The sequence below is a fragment of the Canis aureus genome, chromosome 27, assembly GCF_053574225.1.
Source record: "Canis aureus isolate CA01 chromosome 27, VMU_Caureus_v.1.0, whole genome shotgun sequence".
In the NCBI taxonomy this organism is placed as follows: Eukaryota; Metazoa; Chordata; class Mammalia; order Carnivora; family Canidae; genus Canis; species Canis aureus.
Genome location: NC_135637.1, coordinates 38553804 through 38571542, shown reverse-complemented (window position 1 = coordinate 38571542; position 17739 = coordinate 38553804). Strand labels below are relative to the sequence as shown.

Here is a 17739-nt window from a genome sequence, read left to right as displayed (position 1 = left end):
TATAATTATCACACACATATGAGCACATAATCAAAACTCACCATGGACACTAGGAAACAAGCCACACACACAGATTTACACCACAAAAGATTCCGGATACCAGCATCATCCAGTGCAGAGCGTGAAAGAACTCCATTTGACGTTCCTTACAAGTATGAAAGATGGAGTAAAAAACAAAACCAAAATGAGCCAGCAAAAAAGAGACCATTAAATACTCAGGCAGACTTGAAGCAGAAACTGAGCTTTTAAAAATGAAGAAATAGAGCAGCCCGGGTGGCCCAGTGGTTTAGCGCCACCTTCAGCCCAGGGCAGGACCCTGGAGTCCCGGGGTCGATTCCCGCCTTGGGCTCCCTGTGTGGAGCCTGCTTCTCCCTCTGTCTGTCTGTCTGTCTCTCTCTCTGTGTCTCTTATGAATAAATAGATAAAATCTTTAAAAAAAATAAAAATAAAAATGTAAAAATAGGGATGCCTGGGTGGCACAGTCGGTTAAGCCTCTGCCTTCTGCTCAGATCACAACTCAGGGTCCCGGGATCAAGTCCCATGCTGGGGCTCCCTGCCCACGGGAGAGTCTGCTTCTCCCTCTCCTTCTGCCGCTGTGCACTCTCTCTCTCAAATAAATAAATCAAATATTTTTTTAAAAAAGTAAGAAATATAATCATTGAAATTAAAAACTCTAAGGATGGGTTAAATAAAAAATTCAACACAGCTGAAAAGAAAATTATTGAACCGAAAGCTAAATCTTAAGAAATTACCAAAATCAAACGGAAAAAAGGACAGGAAGGAAAGTATCAATTACAAATTAAAAGACGCAGAGAAGACAAAGAGGAGCTCGAAGACCTGCTTATCAAAACCAACAGGAGCAAAGAGAATGAGCAGGACAGAGACAGTGGTCAGAGCATTAATAGCGGGGGAATTTTCAGAGCCAACGAATGACATGAATCCACAGACACAGAGCACACAACAAACAGAAAAAGGATAAAAACCAGAAAGCCACACACAGATGCAGGGCAGGAAAAGTGCAGGGCCCCAGTGACAAATAAGTGATTCAAAACAGGCCAAGTCATTTACCGAAGAATGAAGGACGGGAGACCTAACAGCGGGTTCCCAAAGAGCAGCAGTGAAGCCGCGGGGTGACGAGCCGTATGATCGCAGTGCTGCTGCCAGACAGCCACTGTCAGCGAAGACCCAGGAGAGCAAAATGAACACGCTCTCACGTAAACCAAGGTCGGGAGACGCTACCACCCAGTGCTTCCAAGGGAGGACAATTCCGAAGGAGCCACATCCCAGCACTGCAAAGGTACATACGAAGGTAAACGTACCATCTGGACGCTACCCCTGGTCCGACGGGTACAGCGAAACAGAACCGACGTACAGAGCGGAACGCACAACAGAGGGGACGCTCCTCCGCGGTGCCCGTGAGCTCTGCGCTGCTCTGGGAGGGGATGAACATCCTGACTGCCGACTGCCGTCCAAACTGTGAAGCACGCGCAGTGTACTTTCAGAGTAACCACAGCAGAACAGAAAGAGAGTGTGTTCCAACGCGTGGAGGGAAAAGTACTGAACGGGAACACAACTCGACAAAAACTTCAATGTAAAAAAAAAAAAAAAAACAGCAATGAAAATGAATCAAACACACACAGTTAAGAGAATATTAGACTATACTTCAAAAAAAAAAACCCAAAAATCTCAAAATGAAGAAAAGTACATTAGCTATACAATAAAAGACTGAAAATTCCATCCACATTAAAATCACAAACTGTTCTCCAAAGGATATTAAAAAGAAAGATGCTCAACCTCACCATCAATCAGGAAAAGGCAAATTACATCCAGAGTGATATACTATCTTACACCCACTAGACTCGCAACAGAATGCCCAACTTGGGAAGGAAGTAGAGCAACAGATAAAATGTGATAGATTTTTACAATAAGAATTTTATTTAATCATAAAAAATAATTCACTACAATCACATGCAAACACTGAATCTGAACAACACAACTGAGTCCATGCATCCTGCAGAACGCTACATACAACATAATGTTTCTTTAAATATATATATGTATATATTTATATTTATATTTTATTTATTTATCCATGAAAGACACAGAGAGAGGGGCAGAGACACAGGGAGAGGGAGAAGCAGCTCCCTGCGGGGACCCCGCTGCGGGACTCGATCCCAGGACCCTGGGGTCACGCTCTGAGCCGAAGGTAGGCGCTCCACCCCTGCGCCCCCCAGGCGCCCCACAACACACCATTCTTAACCAGCCTTCAAACAAGCAACACTGAGCAATACACAGAGCCTCTCTACACAGAGGCAGTAATTATGCGCCAGAATGGAAACAAGCAGCACCACGCAGTCTCACGCGGGGGTTTTCACTCTCAGTAAAGACTCCCTCAACACAAGACATGGTTTGCGGGTCCAGGTCTGCACACGCCCTCCCTGTCCCGCCAGGCTGGCACCCCGAGTGGCGCGGCCCGAGGCCGTCCAACTGCACAGCAACCACGATCTTCCCAGATAAGAGCCTCGATCAGAACCAATTCCAGGATAACAGGAAAGGCCTGGGCCCAAAGGACGCCCTAGGAACCCCACGCCTGGAGCCTCCCCTGATAACTTCTTCTACGATCACATACATCACTATTTATAGTTTTGGTTCAAGGTGAAAAGTGACTTGGGCTCAAGCAGAGATTTTCCTTAATGCAGGTGGCCCTTTATCCTTTCAACGTCCTTGTTTATCATGTGACGTGAGATCTCGTAGATGCCCTCGCTGTCGTCACCTCCGGCGACTCTGGCAGATGCTCTCTCATGCGCCCTCAGCTTCCCACGTTTCGACCACACTGGCCCGAGCAGCCTTCCCAGACCTGGCCTTCCCCGGGCTGGCTCTGAGCTGGGCTCACCCGAAGGCCTGGACGGTGGCTCCATGCATCAGAGCCTCGCACACGACCTCAGAACAGCAGGGGCAACCCCGGGGAACGTGAGATCCACGACCCGCCCGCAAACGGCTAGAAGGCCGAGCGTGACTTACGTGTCGTGGTGCGCACACACCCTCTGCTCCACTCGTGCTCCGCTGCTCTCGGAAGTCAGAAGATCCACGGCTCCTGGGTCGCTGGAGCTTGGCCTGGAATAGTAAGTGCAGGAAATGAGAAAGGAGGCAACCGGGAGGAGCCCAAGGGGCTGCCGGGGAAAGAAACTCGCCTGAACCATCAACCTCCGCACTTAAAAGGAGCTGGGGCCCCGGAGGTAAGGAGACTCGCCACCAGCCTCCTGCCTAAGCCACTTGTCACCTCTTGCCAAAACTATTAATAGTGATTTGAGGTTTTTAGAAGAAATTGTTCTCTATGAAGACCTCTTGCAGGCATTTTCTCATTTGAGCCATAAGATCTTGAAAGTGGGCAAGTGTTATTTTAAAGGCAGCAGCTGGCGTTCCCAAAGCTTAAGGGCCTTCCCCTGACTGTCACCAGCGCCTGGGAGACGAAGGAACCACCTCTGTGGCCCCTCATCCCAACCCTCCGCCGTCACAGCATCCCGTAACGGGATGCTTTCAGCCCAAGAGTCTCCGTGCGCCACATCCGCTTCCCCGGCCCACAGACACAGCAATGGCTCTGTCTGGCGAGGGACCCAGCGACGGCCGTGGGACTACATGTCTATACCGCACACACCTCCAAAGGTAGACGATCCACCCCGGGGGGTTAAGAAACGCGCGGATCCTGCTCACACGCCTTCCTTTACACTTGAAATCACAGTGACCGCTGCTGGGCCGCCTCCCATGTTCACGCAACGTTTCCGAGCCCCGTGGAGATATATTCCAGACGTCACGTTCCAGACGTCACGACGCCTCGCCTCTAAGTACTTCAGAACTGACTTCTTGAGAATGCGGGTGTCCGTATGTGAGGGTAACGCTGTCATCACTCAGGAAACGCCGCACGGACACAGTACTTTACCACCATATCCAGTCGACCCCACAGTGCGCTTCACGGCGCTTCTTTCCTCCAAGCTCAGGGTCCTCCAGGGGCAGGTGCACCGCTTCCGGCTGCCAGGACGCTGAAACACACAGCGCCCACAGTTCAGAAGAACAGTCCTCCACCCCTGCGGAATTAACAGAGCATTTCCACTTCGGCCGCTCTGACTTCTCCTCATGATTCAACTCAGGCCGTGCGTTAGGGGCCAGGAACCTCGGAGGTGACGCCTTCTTCTCCGAGGGTCCATCTGAAGGCACAGACGTCCATCGGCCCCTCTTGGCAATATCTACTCTAATCACCCAGGCAAAGTCCTGTCCAATTTCTCCGGTAAAAAATTATTTTTCTGGGCAGCCCCAGTGGCGCAGCGGTTTAGCGCCGCCTTCAGCCCAGGGCCTGATCCTGGAGATCCGGGATCGAGTCCCGCGTCGGGTTCCCTGCGTGGAGCCTGCTTCTCCCTCTGCCTGTGTCTCTGCCTCTCTCTAGCTGTGTCTCAATGAATAAATAAATAAAATCTTTAAAAAAAATTATTTTTCTCTTAAAACTAGTAAGTCATTGGTGAGGAGACATTCTGAGGCTACGAAAATGTCCTGTCCCTCGGCAAAAGGATCCACGGGTTTCGCTTCCATCGCTGACCTGTACCTGGCACGGACTTCACTGCAACGGCAGCAACGTGCCCAACGTTCCAACTCCGGCCCCGTCCACGTCCCCCTTCGTGACGCGGCACCACGTCGGTCGCTCATCTATTTATCCACTTGTCGTCACACCTGAAGGTCTAGTTGATAATCTTTACCACGTGGTGAATAATTTATCGCTGGACTAAACTGTCCTGGTGCTCGGCTCGACTCACACCTCCTTTATCTCTGCAACACGCCCCCCATCGTTGTTTCATTTTCTTGACTTTTATTTCCTTACTTTTTGACATTAAAAACAGAAAGTGCTGGGCTCCTCTTGCGCCTGGTTCCTCCAGTGTCCTGGCTCCTCTGGCGGCAGAGGGTGCAGGGCCTCTCTGCTTCCACCAACTGCTCTGTGTGTTGGCATGAGCCACATTTCCCGCTTCTCTGCATTCTCCTCTCTCCTAAGGCGGACAGTGGGGGGGCTCCGTGTGCTCCAGAGGGCAGCTGGGTCACCGGCAGGCCCCCTCGCCCCGGGAGGCCTGGCTGGGGCGAGTCTCTGAGCCGTGTCCCCAGTCCTTGCACGGGGCCCCTGCTCCCGGTGGTCCTCCTGCTGTCCCCCAGCTGGCGAGGCCAGAGCCCTCTGCGTCCCCAGAAGCGCAGGACTCGGCCGGGCCCAGGTACTCAGTACTCCGTGTGGCCCCCGGTCCCCGCCTGGCATCCGGGGCTCCTGCTAGGTGCGTCCCTGCGCACACACACCGCAGTCTGAGTCCCCTCCCACGGCAGCCCTCCAGGGCCGGGCCCTACCAACTGAGCAGCTCCGACGCCGCGCGCCCAGCACGCCGCCCCACCGCTCGGGCAGGGACCAGGCCCAACGGGCGTCTTCCCTGGCCCCGGGGACCACAGGGCTGGCTGCCGCTCCCAGTCACCACGGGAGGGCAGGCCCAGCACCGTCGCTGTCTTTCCCTCGTCGGTGATGCTTCAGGAGCAGGGGCTGCGTCCTGGGGGGCCGCGCATCCGGACGCGGGGCGGAAGTGCACGCCCTTCACTGACACAGAAACTCTCCTTCCAACAAGGCCTCTCGGAGGCGCACGCGTCTGCTGTCACCGCAACCCCGGGGCCGACCGGCACCTTCCACAGGAAGCGCGAGGGGCCGCCTGCGGTCCTCCTGGAAGGCTGACGGTCCCTCCGGACGCCAGCTGCCTGCCCTCCGACACGCACTTCCACAATTCTTCCTGCAGCGGACGACAAAACTCCACAGACTCCAAAGAAAGAAGACGCAGTTGCTGCTCTTATTTTTTCTTGTCTGCGGGCCCGTACGTGGGCTGGGGAGGAGTCCGCGCGATAGAAACCGTCTTCCGGTGTGTCTACGTCCCTACTTCTAACCACTGATGAGAAAATGAGGAAAAATGGTCCAAAAAACAAAAGGGGGCACCCGGGGGGCTCCGTCGGTGGAGCATCTGCCTCAGGCTCAGGTCATGATCCCGGGTCCTGGGATCGAGCCCCGCGTCGGGCCCTCGCCCAGCGGGGCTGCTTCTCCCTCTGCCCCTCCCCTGCTCGTGCGCTCTCTCCTTCTGTCTCTCTCTGTCCCTCTCTGTCAAATAAATAATACTTTTAAAAAATAGGCAAAAAAGAAACAAAACTCTGAAACCCCAGACACAAAGTTAATCGGAAGAAAATTGTCAAATAAGAGTAGTATTTTCATCACCACATTCTGGAGAAGCAGGACTGTGCCATCACAGGAAGACGGCGCACAGGCCTTCCCCACCCAAGCCAGGGGCTCTGTGCCCGCGGCACATGCGCACACGCACACACAAGCACCTGCACGCACACCCGCACGCCCACACACGCTGTGCCAGGCAGGCACGAGGGCCGCCCGCGTTCCCGCTGCCGAGCACACCTCTCCGCTGGCACAGACGCACAGGCCGGTGCACGGGGACCCGGGGCCCCAGGCCGCACCCCGCCTGCCCTCGCTCGCAGGCCCCACCACAGGTCCACCTGCAGCGCTGCCCCTGCACGGACACCTGCCCCCCTTCTCTGGATCCCACGTGTCGCCCATCAGGGCCCACCCAGTGCCCACCTGCCCGCTCACACACACGCTCACTTGTAAATAAGCGAGCAACGCGTCCAGAGCTCCCGACGAGCCAGGCTGCGCGCAGGTGACCTGCGCAAGCACCCCGGGGATCCACACTAGGTCCGCAAGCGAGGTGGGGAAGGGGGGCTCCCAACGGACAAAAGTGTGCTGCCGCTTCTCAGAGTAAAGGGGCGTCCGGAGGGAAGAATCTGGAACTGTGTGTAAGCAAAGCAAGTCCCTTCTCGGGAAGCTCCTGCAGCGTGTGACGCGTCAGCCCCACACCACGGGCAGAAACCCCGTGGTCTGCATGGCGGGGGGGCCGGTGCCGACCCCGGGTCCGTGTGGCCGCGGGCTGCGGGGCTCCAGGCCGACTGGGGCTCCACCGCCGGGGGAGATTCCAGCGTAAAGGCAGAGGGCCCAAAGGGAGAGGCGTGAGGCTCCCCGAAACCTGAGTGTGAAACCCGCGGGGGAAGGAGGGTCCCGGGAGAGGAGGCAAGGCAGGCAGACTGCTTTAACCTGAAGTACGACCCTTTTGGCGTCAACATGAAGATTTTCCCCAAAATGAGAATTTTTGCAAAGATTTTGCTTATTTGAGAGAGCACAAGCTGGGGTGGTGAGCAGAGCAGGGGGCCCGATGCGGGACTCGATCCCAGGTCCCCGGGCTTTAGCCCCCTGGTGCCCCCCTCAAAGCAAGGCCCTCACTGAGGAACGTGGAGTCCGCGTGCTCACCACGTGCCCACCCACCACCTCCGCGCTGAGCCCGCCTGCTGCTGCCCGAGCGGCCCCAGCCTCAGCCCCAGCCTCGTGGAAGCTGCACTAGTGCACACAAGTGCTCGCGGTGCCCCGTGAGCCCTGCCCGGGGGCCCGGCTCTGCTTGGGCTCGCGGCAGCACCTCGCCGCTGCCCGGAGTCTGGCATCTGCACCGCCAGCCTTCAAGGCCCGAGAACCTCCTGTGTGTAAGCGGGGGGGCCTGCCTCGCCAGCCTCCGGGGAGGCCTCGGCCCCCGCGTGTCCAGCCCCGCTATCAGCGGGCGCCCTCCGACACGGTCACAGCCCAGACGGCGAGTCAACGGGGCAGATTCAACTGCAGGGTGAAGAGGTCACGTGTCCAGGCGCCCGGCCCAGGACCCGGTGCCCACCCACACCCGTCCAGTCCCTCCAGACCGTGACACAGTGCCCGCCACGTGTGCAGCGCCGGGCAGGCCCGTGCACCACAGCCCACAGCTGTGCTCGGAGAACACCCTGTCGTCGCCGCCAGACACTCACCGAATACTCATGACGTGCCGGGCATCGTCTAGGCACCAGGGGCGCGTGTCTGTGTGCTCCCAAGCCGCACAATGAGCCTCTGAAGTACTACGTACTGTCCCCAACTTGCAGGTGAGAGACTGAGGCACCCAGAGGACAAGTCACTTGCTCTAGGTCACGCAGCTCACAACGGGCAGAGCTGGGGGTCATCTCCCGGCAGTGTGACGTCAGAGTCCCGTGCTCTTACCATTCGGCACTGCCTCCCCCGAGACCCGACCACTAGGAGCCAGGCAGGGACAGGCCAGGAGAGGGTCCAGCAGGAACACCGAGCACAGCGTCCTTACACCCGACAGACAGCACGTGCCCTTGAACCAGAGATACCGTGTTTAAGTACTCGGTACCAGCCCAGACTGAACGTGTCCGCAAATCCCTTGTGCGAGCACGATGGGGGAAAGGAGGCCCAGGCGCCTGGGCGTCCATCACAGGTCCTCAGCGTGGCCGTCAACAAGCAGCCTGAGCGCTCAGTGCTGCGGTGTCCTCCTTGTAGGGATTCGTTCAACAAGATGACTTATGGAAAGAGCTTAGTTCCTGGACCTGCCACTGAATACTGTACAAGCCAATCAAGCAATCAATCAATCAATCAAACTGCACCTGCTGTTTTGCATCAAGACCCAGGACTCAGACAGAGGGGAAAGGCCCAGCCAGCAGACCCATCAGTCCACAGACCGAGAAGCATGGGATGCGTAGGATCTGAGATACTCTGCGGATTCATGAAAACACCAGTAAGCATGAACTGGTACAAGGAATTACAGAAATCTGTGTTTCAAACCCCTGGGGCAGGCAAGTCTCCCGTCCTAAAAGGCAGGGGTAGCTTCCGTGCGCTGCCGGCCCATCTGCTCCAGGGGCCGTGACAGGCACCTCACAGAGGTTATTCGATCTTAAAACCACTCCGAGGTTCCTCAAGTGACCCCAACGGTACAGATGAGGATTCTGAGCCACGAAGAAGTCAAGTAATGGGCTCCATGTCACACCACACACAGAAAGCAGAAACTGTTGCTCAAAACTGAAAGACTCTCCAGTGAGGCGAGCGGGGAATCGTCTCGGGCAGACACCAGCACTCCGCAAGGTGCTGCCTGACACCGACCGGAATTCTGCACAGCAACGCTCAGCGCAATCCAGGTCTCATCCCCATGGTGTGTTCTGTGCCTCCAAGAAACCCAGATCACTGAAAGGTCATGACATGTCACCCACTGAAGCAACATATTCTGGCCTCCTATGACCACCCAGTAGGAACGCAGCTGGAGAGGGTTATTTGCAACGGGCTGTGGCGACCCCAAAGTGACGGGCATCCGCACCGTGGGTCCCAGGGCTGGGACACAGGTGACGTCAGTGGCACACCACAAAGGACATGTCTGGGGTGAGACTGGGTACAGGAGGAGAAGGTACATCAGAAGACCTTTGTCTGGTTTTGTTTACAGGAGAGCACCCTTATCACAAACAGCGCAACCCATGCCTGTCACGCTATCCGCTTACAGGGTCCTCTGTGTCACCCGCCCTCAAGGAAAACAGAAGGCAACCACAAAGTTCACTGTATAAATTCTAAGACCTGAGTCTGCCTCTAAAGCTCCCAAAGTAGGAACCCTGTCGCTTGGAGAGAATCTGCACTGGTCACCACTGCGTCCTCAGCACAACACATGGCGGGTGTACTACAGGCCCTCAAAACCCATGGTGGCTGTCCAGCCTGATGCCACACAGACCTGCACAGGGGACAAGGCCAGCAGGGCTGCCTGACAAAGACTTACCCACCCCATTCCAGCCGGGGCCAGCACCAAACTGCTCTTAGAAACTGCATAGTTCGAGAAATGTGGGGCTGCAGGAGTTTGGGGCTGGGGGCGGGGGAACACACACCTATGATACTTTGGGTACAAAAAAATGCCTCCCCACCCTTTTAGACTATCCAAAATATTTGTCCATATACTGCAAGACGTACTGGCCTAAAATGTGCCTTGTGATCTGCTATTTCAGGAACACGAATCACGTATGTCAAGAACACGCTGCTGGCCTTGTGCTGGGTGCAGCCAACAAAAGGCGACGCAGGCCGGACCACCCGCAGCTCTAATCGAGACACGGGCCGCAAACAAACAACCAGGGTACCGCACAATGAGCGCTTTCAGCAGAGCAGAACCAAGGCCGGGGACGACCAACGCGGCCGCACACTTCAGCCCCGCGTGCTGAGCAATTTCCTCCTCCAGTCTTTATTTGCTTCAGCGTGAACAGCAGCCCCGGCCGTCCATGCACGGCATACTTTAAGCCCTCAGCATGCTCCTCAGTCCTCACCCCACCCCCGTGACAAACCACACAGCGTCTGAGCTGTCACAGGGCTTTCGGCCCTGCTGTTTCCATCGAGATCCCTGGCCTGTGCACAGCCAATTAAAACTGCATGTCATTTTCTGTCCAAAAGTCTTAAAGATAATAAGCCAAATGAATGGATGACCCTGTCGTTACAAGTTCATTTTATTAAATTATTTCAATATTACCCACATCCAAGAAAGTCTCACGTGCACTTGGAAGGAACAGGCACAAATATGAAGTCACTGGTGTCCTTGAATATTAAAATAACTTTTAGATTTCTGATAGCCGGAGTGAAGGGGGAAATGGGGCAGACCACATAATTCTGATCAATGGAAGAATATAAAGAAGCTTTTATCTCTAAAGACCAAAAACTCGAATCATTGTTTCTTTAAAGATTTTATTTAAGATTTTATTTATTTGAGAGAGAGATTGTGCACACACGAATAGGGGGAGGGGCAGAGGGAGAAGCAGACCCCCGCTGAGCAGGGAGCCCAACGTGGGACTCGACCCCAGGACCCTGAGATCATGACCTGAGCCGAAGGCAGACGTTTTGCCGACTGAGCCACCCCGGTGCTCCGCTGAATCATCTTTTACCAACAGCTTGCACAATACACGTAAAAGTACTGTCACAGGGTTTCTTACATTTCTACTAAATAAAAGCAGTGAACTGAACAGTAATCAGAGCAGGTACTCACAGAGTTACTGATAATACAGGGGAAAAAACACCTTTTCCCTGTGTCAGGTTTAAAAAACTCTAAATAAGATGACTGACGACACACTGCTATCACAGAGAGGTTAGTCCTCAAATCAAGGCCTTCCAGGAAAAAAACCATTTGAATGTGATCCCTTATACAAAATCCCAGAAATAACTGAAATAAAAAAGGTTTTCAGAAATTTCAACAACTATTTCACAACCCAGAAAGTGATGGCCTCATTTGGCGGGAGGAGGCATCCTGTATACATCACCCCCACCCCCTGTGGATTCATCTGTCACTTACCAATGGCGACCCCCGTATCGGCCACCTAACCAGAAGGGGGGCAGCATTCCTGACGTGTGTGCTGACGTGTGTGCGTGACTTTATTTTCTACCTTAAAAGGAATATACACAGGCTACCTGTTTGTATCTTTTCTTAGTTTTTTTTTTCCCTCAGTTTTCACTTTTCTTAATAGTAACAAACTATTGTAACTGTTTGGGGACAGTGCCACCCTTTGACTAGCTGTTTGCCTTATAAACTCCCTGTATCCTTGTATTCCAAGCGAATCCCAGTTGCTGCAAACTCAGAAGCCTGCTGCAAGAAACACCACCTGGCTGTCCTGAGGCGCCCGGCGTGGGACGCTCAGTAAAGATGGCACAAGCGTTTGGTGGACAAGCGCCCCCACGCCGCTCCTTCCGTGGGTCTATCAGCATGATTACTACTGAAGCAGGGACAAGAGCCACTACCCCACACGTGGAAAAAAGTCTTCCCAAATCCCCCCGGCAGCATTCAAACTACGGTCTGCAAACTGCAAAGCTCCCGGTCTGCCCGTTCCACCAAGCGCCCCACCAAGGGGGCCGGTGGAACCCACTCATCCTACCCGGTGATCTGCCTTCTTCCTCTTGTCTGCTGCCGTCAGGCCCCTCCCTACTGCAGGAGACCAGAATATGTCACCCAAATGTGCCTCTTTGGCACAAGGGTCATTGTGAGCTAATTATTAGACACAGAAGCGGCTCAGAAAACAGAGTACGGAAATGTACTCGCACAAAGGAAGTCTCCTGCACGAGGGTGCTCCTCCGTGTGTCCCAGGAAGAGAAGGAAGAACAGGGGACTCACAAAAGGACCCACGGAGAAGCAACCTTCCCTGTGTGCCGTACTCTCCTGACCACCTCGCCGCCACCTGCTCTCCACACCTGGCTTTCTTCGTTTTAGCCGAAGAGGGTAGGCAAGCCCAAATGCTGGCCACCCCGAGCTCCTCGTGTATACAGGAGACACACACGCTAACAAATACACTGCTTCTCTCCTGCTGCTCTGTCTTTTGCTACAGGAGCCGCAGCTGAGAACCTAGAATGGGAACCTAGAATGGACAAGGAAAGCACTTTTGGCTCCCCTGACTGGTCACCCACAGCTTGAGTGAGACTTCTGGGGGTGTCCCCGCGTAACAATCCCACCATCTCCACCGAGCGAGCGCTTGGGATGCGCCCGCCCTCAGCCTCGTCCGAGCAACGGCGAGAGAAGGCAGGCACCGCTCCCCCTCTTACAGGTACGACAACGAAGGTCGGAGAGAAAGGGTAAGAAATCGGCTTGCAGGTGGCAGAGCCAGGATTCCAACCCAGATTCTGTGGCCAAATGCAGGCGTGGATTACTCACGTTCACAGGTGTAGTCAAACTTTGCATCAACTCAGATTATTTCATGAAGCCCTAAATATGCTCGAGCTTTGGCTTACACATACCTCTGCAATCCTCCCCAAAACTGCTCACCTGGAAGATGGCCTGTGTGTAACCTTAGATGGGCCCAGCCACCTTTTCCTAGTGCTACGTGGTTCAGGTTGGGATTTCCTCGCTTGCTAGGACCATGGGAAACACCGATAGCTGATCTCTTTCGGTGGGCGGGCCACCGAGTGTGCCAGTGCAGGCGGGACCTACTGAGTGCAACCACCAGGCCCGGGGCTGGGTTAGTCGCCAGGGATGGTCCGCTCCAGGTCACTGGGGACACACAATGTGTCCACCGATACATGAGACAGGTGCCACAGACACCCAGAGGAGGGGGTACGCATCCTCACGAGGAGACATACGGAGGCTGAGTGCAGCGACAATAGGGTATTTTTACAGAAACTAACATCTCCGTGTCACGTTCTAAGAACAGAAACCGTAGGCAAGTATTAAGATCTCCCCGGAATCTGTGACAAAGATGGTGAAAAATAAGTGGAGAGAATTCCCTCCAAGGAATTCTTTTATTTTACTTTAGGCTTAACGTTCTTTTAAAAATTTGACAGAACCGGCACAAGTCAGGATCTTAGGGAGAATTTTTTATTTTCATTCAGGATTTTGTAAAGGTGAATTCCTTTTTTTTTTTTTTTTTAGACTTTATATACTAGTGCTTCCTTCCTTTGCTGTGGTTTCCAGTGTAATTCGTGAATACCAGCAAGTGTAGACGGCACGAGGCCCTTGGCTCCTAAATCCATCGGCTTTAACTTTTGAATGAAAAATGAGTGACGGGAAGATTCACTGTCAGCTCATCTGAATCATCATTTGTCAACAGACAGTATTTACCTCCTCAGAACCTTTGAAAAGTTCATTATTTGTAAATGTGTTTACCCACATACAGAAGCACATTCACGCAATTTCTGACTTATTTTCATTGTACAGAATAATAAATAGCGGTTCGTTATATTATGAATATATTTTGTTCAATATTATTAATAATATTAATAATAATTCATTTGTTATTATCTTATTATGTTAAGAGAACACACATAAACCCGTAAGAAAAACACTTAGTCTTAAATAAAAAACTTAATATGCACATTTACATGAATTTAATAGGAAAAAGGGGAAAACAGAAAAGCTTTAATAAATACATGGCTACGTGAACCACAGTACATTTAACATAGAATCCTATATACCTGTTAAAAAACGTTCTCTGTATCTTAGGACTTCCCTGAAGAATTAAAAACTTTTACAACCACAACCGCACCCCTACATATTAAAAATATTAGTTTTTAAGGCTCTCCCATAGTATGTGCCCAGCTACCTGCACACGCTCACACACAGGCACACACATACAGTAAAAGGTCTCCAAAGACACCACAGTAAGTGGTTACCGCCAGAGCCAGAAAGGAGCTGGGGGAGAAGATGGTCAATGGAGACTTTGTGGGTAATATTTAAATCTCTGATGTGATGTACTCGGGTCACCTGCACAATTAAAAATAACGTTAAAGCATCTGGCACCCTAACGATGGCCTGTCACATGGCCCTGGGCTCACCGTCACCTGCTCAGCAGGTCTCTCCCCTCTCGCGGCCCCTCGGTCGGGTTCGTGCCAGCAGTGGGATTCCGGGAGGCTGTGTTCTCAGTGTTCCCGTCATCACAGCACCTCCTACCCTACCTCATGCACCCCCTCTATGACAGGCCCAGGTCAGTGCAGGATTGCAGAAGGAATGAAGACGTGTCTCCATGCGTCCCTCACTTGGAACTGTCTGGTGGGTGACGTGGGTCCCTCTGGTTTACTGGGAAGGGGGACGTTTTAATTAAGACTTTATTTTTTTTTTTTTAAGAAGACTTTATTTTTCAAGAAGAGTCTTCTTTTCGTAGCTTTCCCAGATGGGTCTCACTGGGAAAACAGGATGAAAACAGGACAATGTCTTTGTTCCTGCTGAATCCAGAAAAGTGTGACTTTTATTCCCTGGATAATCACACGTATGCTGGTGTCCGTCCTCCCACCAGGGCCAAAGGAGGGCTTGGCTGAGTCCAGGCCTCAGGGGCAGGAGGAAGGGGGCCTGCGCTGTGTGATGCCCCCAGAGGAGGCTGGCCCGCCAGCTGGCGCCCCGGAGCCCGGCTGTGGCTGAGGTGCATCGCCAAGGCCCCTGCTCACGGCAACGAAACTCACACCATCCGAGTCATCCTGACGTCGTACCTCTGTGGTTTTCCACATTCGTCACGGGCACGTCTGACTAGGTGAGCGTTCTCCTGCTGCAGGCTCGAGTCTCCTTCACCAGCAGCCTCAACTGCTTTTACTGGAAACGTCTCCTCTGTATTATCTTCCTACATTCCTGGTCTCCTGAGAGTGGGGTCTGAGAGTAGCCGAGGAAGACGCGAGTCTTGAACTCCCCAGACTTGGACAGAGTGATGCGGGTCTCAGCCCCGACAGGATGACAGCAGCCACAGGGTGGGCCCGGCCCCGCCGGCGTCAGCTCCAGGCCTGAGCGCAGGCCCTCTGACTTTGCAACAGACCCGGACACACGGATGCACTGGCACCTCAGGCCCCAGGGGCCTCGGGAACCACCGTCGGCCCCCAAACCCCCTGCCCTCCAAACTGGCTGAAAAACAAGACCTAAATCCTGGACAGGCCGATTCACTGCGACGGCTCTGCGGCCGCACCTCTGCAAACCAGAAATGCCCCCCCCGGGCCGAGGCGGGTGGCCGGAACGCTGGCTCATCTAGAGCACTGTCCCCTGAGCCTCGCTCGCCTCTGACCCGGCTGCTCTGGGCCAGGTGGGTGTCCCCCAGCCACGGAGAGACAGGAGGGTGCAGTGTTGCCGTGGGGAATTCCCTGAGGGTTTCGAGCGAGGCAGGCCAAGGGCACCTCGTGGTACTAACCTGTTAGACCCGACTGCACTGATGCCAACCGAGCCTCCCCACCCACATTCGCTCCTGCCATCAGAGCCCTCAGTTCCTTGGGCCCAAATCAACAAATTCCAAGTAGAACAGCTCCTTAGAATCCCAATACCGGGAATATCTGGATTGAGAAATGATTAGGTATTGAAACGTTCAGATGCAAGTTTGTACCCAAGATCAGGTTTTTATTCAGCGTATGAAACGGTTTGTTTAAATCACAAAAATAATCAGACGTGTTCAAGTTAACCACTCCCCGCAGCACAGCCCTGAGACAATTCCAGGTACGCGAGTCGATGCAGGTGAACGTTCCCACTGACACCTTTCCTGCACCTCCCCAGGTCTGCACGGTTCCTTTACTAAAACGCGGCTGTGTTCCTACATGCTCCAGGACAGGCTCACGCGCTTCATTCCACGTCAACATCGCTGTTGTGGCAACACCTCGTCCCCGTGGGCGGTAGACGGCCTTGCCCTCGGGCCGTCTGGCTCCAACCCAGGTGCTCACTCGCTAAGCCTTCTGAGCGGAATCTCTGGACACAACCGGCTTCCCCAGGAGCCACTCTGTGGGGCAGGCTGTGAGCCACAGGCAGGCCGCGCCGCTGACCGGGCCGTGGGGACGCAGCCGGGCCCTGTCGCCGCCGCTCAGTGCCGTGGCTCCCCCCCAGGTCTCTGCCGCCCTTCCCGCCGATCCACTGCTCACCCAGTTTTCAAGGTGCCCCAATCCCCGAGTCCACTGGACATCCTCGGCGCAACACCCCGTCTGGCTCAGCAGAACCTGAGTCCTTCCCCAAATCAAGACCTGATGTCACCCCGTGGGCTCATCCCTTTACATCCCTAAACCTTATCCACCTGTCCTTGCCCTGACCTCTCGCTCCAAGACCGACGGGATCACCAAGTATTCCAGAACGTCTCGACCCCGTTCGGTCCTCGGTGCAAGCCTCACTTCCTCCCTGTGGGAGCTTTGTGGCCCCCGAAGAACTCCACGAGGCTCGGGAGCCCTGAAGCCGAAGCCAATCACAGCCGTGCCGCTGCTGCTAAATCCCGGGGTCTCTGTCCCCAGCCCCAAGTACTCAGCATCGCCGCTTATCTGCTGGGACCACGTGTCGGCGGGACAACGTGCAGCAGTACTTGTCAGCGTCCCTGTGGGGGGATGGAGCAGCCCCCCGGGGTCCCCGAGGTCAGAACCCCGTCTACACCACGGGAGAACAGGAGCTGCCCCACCCGAGCACAACCATCACCCAGGAAGGTGGCCTCAGCCATCTCCCTTCTCCCGGCAGGTGCTTAGCCTCGTGCTGCGCGGGAATCCCACGGCTCGCTGCGGGGTCACGTTCACAAGCGCCCCAGGGCTTGCCCACGGGGATGCCCTTCGGGGAGGGGGGGGCGTCCCCAGGATGGAGGGCATTTAGCCTCCCGTGGGCTCCAGCATCACCCCACCCTGTGGTCGCCGTGACCAGCACCAATGTCCTCGCTGGTCTCTAGACACCGTCCCCCACTGGAACCCCTTTACCTGCTGGGCGACGTGGAACTGAGTCCCAGGAGGCAACAGGAAACGGAGGACAGAGATGCAGGGGGATGGGAGGGACCCGGAGGGGTGGGGTGCAGGGCACCCGGGGAGGGGAGGGGAGGTGCAGGGGTGGGAGATGTGGGGTTCGGGGCGGGGGACCCGGGGAGGGGAGGTTCTCCGGGCGGGACCCAGGACACCGGCACCCTGGCCCCTCCCCCCGGAGCTGTGATCTAAGGGCCGCTGTTCTGGCCCCGGAACAATGCCCGCCACTGACCTCCAGCCCAGCAAGGCCACTGGCTGCTTTCGTCTCGGCCACAGTGTCCCCGCCTCTCACTGCACCGCGGTGGCAGGGGCATGCTTCCTGACGTCACCTGTACGTGCAGGTGAGACCGCAGAGCTCAGCAGATGAGCCACCTTTTTTAGAGCCTGTCAAAAACTCACGACACCTCCAATGGGCTGCGGTTCTCAAACTTCTAGAACTTATTTAAGATGCAAAGAGCTCAGTGGAATGCAGATTTCCAGGCCCTGGTGCTGCTAGATGTGGGGGAGGAGCCGCAAACGTGAACCGCGGGAGGCTCCCTGAGGCCCACCCGCCACCCAGCCACAGCTCAGGAAGTAAAACTCGGCAACTTCCCCACGTCTTCCGTTCTCTCCCCCTGAGGTGTTTTACTCTCCACCTGCAAAAGGAAAAC

General features: G+C 54.7%; 1 protein-coding gene and 1 long non-coding RNA gene across 6 annotated transcripts in view; one reads left to right on the top strand and one right to left on the bottom strand.

Moving 5' to 3' along the window:
• Positions 1-17739, bottom strand: part of SGMS1 (sphingomyelin synthase 1) — a 251021-nt gene that overhangs the window by 179724 nt on the left and 53558 nt on the right. For 3 of the 5 annotated variants that reach the window (XM_077874860.1, XM_077874861.1, XM_077874865.1), the window contains exon 3: positions 3022-3114. The exons of the other annotated variants lie outside the window; for them this stretch is intronic. The gene's annotated coding sequence lies outside the window, so the exon portion shown is untranslated. The remainder of the gene's footprint in view (positions 1-3021; positions 3115-17739) is intronic. 5 annotated transcript variants of the gene reach the window in all.
• Positions 11902-13602, top strand: LOC144299331 (uncharacterized). The gene is made up of 3 exons (XR_013366034.1): positions 11902-12152; positions 12259-12474; positions 13296-13602. It is a non-coding gene; the product is annotated as an uncharacterized LOC144299331 (long non-coding RNA).